The following is a 4,048-nucleotide window of genomic DNA, read 5'->3' on the forward strand; positions in this document are numbered from 1 at the left end:
TGAACCCCATTGACACCCATTGAGCCCCATTGAACCCCACTGACACCCATTGACCCCACTGAACCCCATTGAGCCCCATTGAACCCCATTGACACCCATTGAGCCCCATTGACCCCCATTGACTGCCATTGACACCCACTGACACCCATTGAGCCCCACTGACCACCATTGACACCCATTGAACCCCATTGACCACCATTGACACCCATTGACACCCATTGAGCCCCATTGAACCCCACTGACTGCCATTGACACCCATTGACACCCATTGAGCCCCATTGAACCCCATTGACTGCCATTGACACCCATTGAGCCCCATTGACACCCACTGACCCCCATTGAACCCCATTGACCCCCATTGACCACCATTGACCACCATTGACACCCACTGAACCCCATTGACCACCATTGGCCACCACTGACCCCCACTGACCCCCATTGACCACCATTGACACCCACTGAACCCCATTGACCACCATTGGCCACCACTGACCCCCACTGACCCCCATTGACACCTATTGATTCCCATTGACACCCATTGACCCCCATTGGCTCCCACTGGCCCCCATTAACCCTCATTGGCTCCCATTGGTCCCCGTTGACACCCATTGACTACCATTGACACCCGTTGACACCCATTGACCCCCATTGATGCCCATTGGCTCCCACTGACCCCCATTGATGCCCATTGGCTCCCATTGACCCCCATTGGCTCCCAGCATCCCCCATACCCCCCCGTGGCCCCGCAGTGGTTGAGCCCTCACCCAGGCTCGTGTCGTTGTCGACGCAGCGGCGCTGGGAGCTGTCCAAGACGAGCGGGGGGGGGCAGGAGCAATGGAACGAGCCCACGGTGTTGGTGCAGAGCCCCCCCAGGCACGGCTCCGCCTCGGCCGCCGAGCACTCGTCATTGTCTGGGGGGGGAACGGGGGGAAAGGGGGTCAGGGATGGGGGGGGAAGGGGGGATGTGGGGGGATGTGGGGAGGAGGGTTGGGGGGGCAGGGGCAGGATTGGGGGCAGGTTCGGGGGCGCAAGGGCAAGTTTGGGGGGCAGTTTTGGGGGCACAGGGGCAGGTTTGGGGGGCAGGAGCATGTTTGGGTGGGCAGGATCAGGTTTGGGGGTGCAGGGGCAGGTTTGGGAGGGCAGGATCAGGTTTGGGAGGGCAGGATCAGGTTTGGGGGTGCAGGAGCATGTTTGGGTGGGCAGGATCAGGTTTGGGGGTGCAGGGGCAGGTTTGGGAGGGCAGGTTTGGGAGGGCAGGATCAGGTTTGGGAGGGCAGGGGCAGGTTTGGGAGGGCAGGATCAGGTTTGGGGGTGCAGGGGCAGGTTTGGGGGTGCAGGGGCAGGTTTGGGAGGGAAAGGGCAGGTTTGGGGGTGCAGGGGCAGGTTTGGGGGTGCAGGGGCAGGTTTGGGAGGGCAGGATCAGGTTTGGGGGTGCAGGGGCAGGTTTGGGAGGGCAGGATCAGGTTTGGGGGTGCAGGGGCAGGTTTGGGAGGGCAGGGGCAGGTTTGGGGGTGCAGGTTTGGGGGGCAGTTTTGGGGTGCAGGTTTGGGGGGCAGTTTTGGGGTGCAGGTTTGGGGGGCAGTTTTGGGGGGCAGTTTTGGGGGGCAGTTTTGGGGGGCAGTTTGGGGGTTTTGGGGCTCACCCACGCACTGCAGATGCTCCGCTTCGTAGTAGAAGCCGCTGGGGCAGTAGCAGCTGAAGCCGGGGGCCGCGTTCACGCAGACCCCCCCCCGGCAGAGGCGCGGTGAGAACAGAGCGCACTCATCCACGTCTGGAACCACAGTGGGGACAATGGGGAGAAAGGGGGTGATGGGGGAATGGGGGCGATGGGGTAATGGGGGTGATGGGGGGAATGGGGTAATGGGGGTGATGGGGTAATGGGGGTGATGGGGTGATGGGGGAATGGGGGGAATGGGGTAATGGGGGTGATGGGGTAATGGGGTAATGGGGGTAATGGGGGTGATGGGGTAATGGGGTAATGGTGGTAATGGGGGTGATGGGGTAATGGGGGCACCGGGGACCCCACTCACCTACGGGGGCTCCCTCGGCGTCCTCCGCACGGCCGGGCCCATGCGGGCAGAGGGCGTCATGGTCCTCTATGGGGCATGGGGGGACCGTGGGCATCCACCCCCCCCCAAACCACCAACATGCCCCCCCATTACCCCCAAACACCCCATCACCCCCCTTATCCCCCACCAACCCCCCATCACCCCCCTCATCCCCCCATCACCCCCAGCCCCCTAAAACCCCCCTCATCCCCCCACCAAATCCCCCAACCCCCCATGCTCCACCATTACCCCCAAAACCCCCCATCACCCCCCAAACCTCCCACGTGACACCCATTACCCCCAAACCCCCTCTGATCCCCCCCAATCCCCCCACCCCCCTCATCCCCCCACCAAATCCCCCAACCCCCCCATGCCCCACCATTACCCCCAAACACCCCATCACCCCCCTTATCCCCCACCAACCCCCCATCACCCCCCTCATTCCCCCATCACCCCCAGCCCCCTAAAACCCCCCTCATCCCCCCACCAAATCCCCCAACCCCCCCATGCCCCACCATTACCCCCAAACACCCCATCACCCCCCTTATCCCCAACCAACCCCCCATCACCCCCCTCATCCCCCCATCACCCCCAGCCCCCTAAAACCCCCCTCATCCCCCCACCAAATCCCCCAACCCCCCATGCCCCACCATTACCCCCAAAACCCCCCATCACCCCCCAAACCTCCCACGTGACACCCATTACCCCCAAACCCCCTCATCCCCCCCCTCCTATCACCCCCATCATCCCCCCCAACCCCTCCTTCATCCCCCACGTGCCCCCCCCATGACCCCCCCCATCCCCCCCCCCATTTCCGTACCGGAGCCGGGTTCGGGGCAGGGTCCGTCGTTGGGGGAGGGGTGGGTGTTGTGGTTGGGGGAGGGGCATCGCTCCCCCCACGCCCCGCCCAGGCTGCAGCAGCACTGCCTCCGGGTGACGCTGGGCGCCAGCAGCGCGCATGCGCGGCTGTAACACCCGGCGCTGCCGCCGGGGGCGCTGCGGAGCAGGGCGGGGGCCGCGCCCGAGGGCGCCCCGCAGCGGCCGCGGACGGGATCGAACTCGTGGCGGCCGTCGGGGCACAGGCACAGGAAGGAGCCGTCCGCGTTCTCGCAGCGCTCGGCCCCGCACACCCCGAGCAGGGTCTCGCACTCGTTCACGTCTATGGGGGGCAAGGGGGGGCAATAACGGGGGGCAATAATGGGGGCAATGGGGGCAATAATGGGGGCAATAATGGGGGACAATAGGGGGGGCAATGGGGGCAATAATGGGGGCAATAATGGGGGACAATAATGGGGGCAATGGGGGCAATAATGGGGGCAATAATGGGGGACAATGGGGGCAATGGGGGGCAAGGGGGGGCAATAACGGGGGGCAATAATGGGGGCAATGGGGGCAATAATGGGGGGCAATGGGGGCAATAATGGGGGCAATGGGGGCAATAATGGGGGGCAATGGGGGCAATAATGGGGGCAATAATGGGAAACAATGGGGACAATAATGGGGGCAATGGGGGGCAATAATGGGGGGGAATGGGCGGGCAATGGGGGGGCAATAATGGGGGTCAATAATGGGGGCAACGTTGGGCAATAATGGGGGCAATAATGGGGGACAATGGGGGGCAATAATGGGAGCAATGGGGGCAATAAGGGGGACAATGGTGGCAATAATGGGGGGCAATAATGGGGGCAATAATGGGGGGCAAAGGGGGCAATAATGGGGGCAATAGGGGGCAATAATGGGGGCAATAATGGGGGCCAATAATGGGAGGCAATGGGGGCAATAATGGAGGGCAATGGAGGGCAATAATGGGGGCAATAATGGGGGGCAATAATGGGGGACAATGGGGGCAATGGGGGCAATAATGGGGGCAATAATGGGGGCAATAATGGGGGGCAAAGGGGGCAATAATGGGAGGCAATGGGGGCAATAATGGAGGGCAATGTGGGGCAATAATGGGGGCAATAATGGGGGCAATGGGGGCAATAATGGAGGGCAATGAG

General features: G+C 62.9%; 1 long non-coding RNA gene across 1 annotated transcript; it reads right to left on the reverse strand.

The window, feature by feature from the left end:
• Positions 1-763: 763 nt before the first annotated feature.
• Positions 764-2,098, reverse strand: LOC130601399 (uncharacterized). Its single transcript, XR_008972663.1, has 3 exons — positions 2,031-2,098; positions 1,643-1,771; positions 764-911 (listed from the first exon to the last, which is right to left on the reverse strand). It is a non-coding gene; the product is annotated as an uncharacterized LOC130601399 (long non-coding RNA).
• Between the last annotated feature and the right edge of the window lie 1,950 nt (positions 2,099-4,048).

The sequence above is a fragment of the Pezoporus wallicus genome, unplaced genomic scaffold (genome assembly GCF_028554395.1).
Source record: "Pezoporus wallicus isolate ANWC-B61680 ecotype Strahan unplaced genomic scaffold, APGP_CSIRO_Pwel_v1 contig_14137, whole genome shotgun sequence".
NCBI lineage: Eukaryota > Metazoa > Chordata > Aves > Psittaciformes > Psittacidae > Pezoporus > Pezoporus wallicus.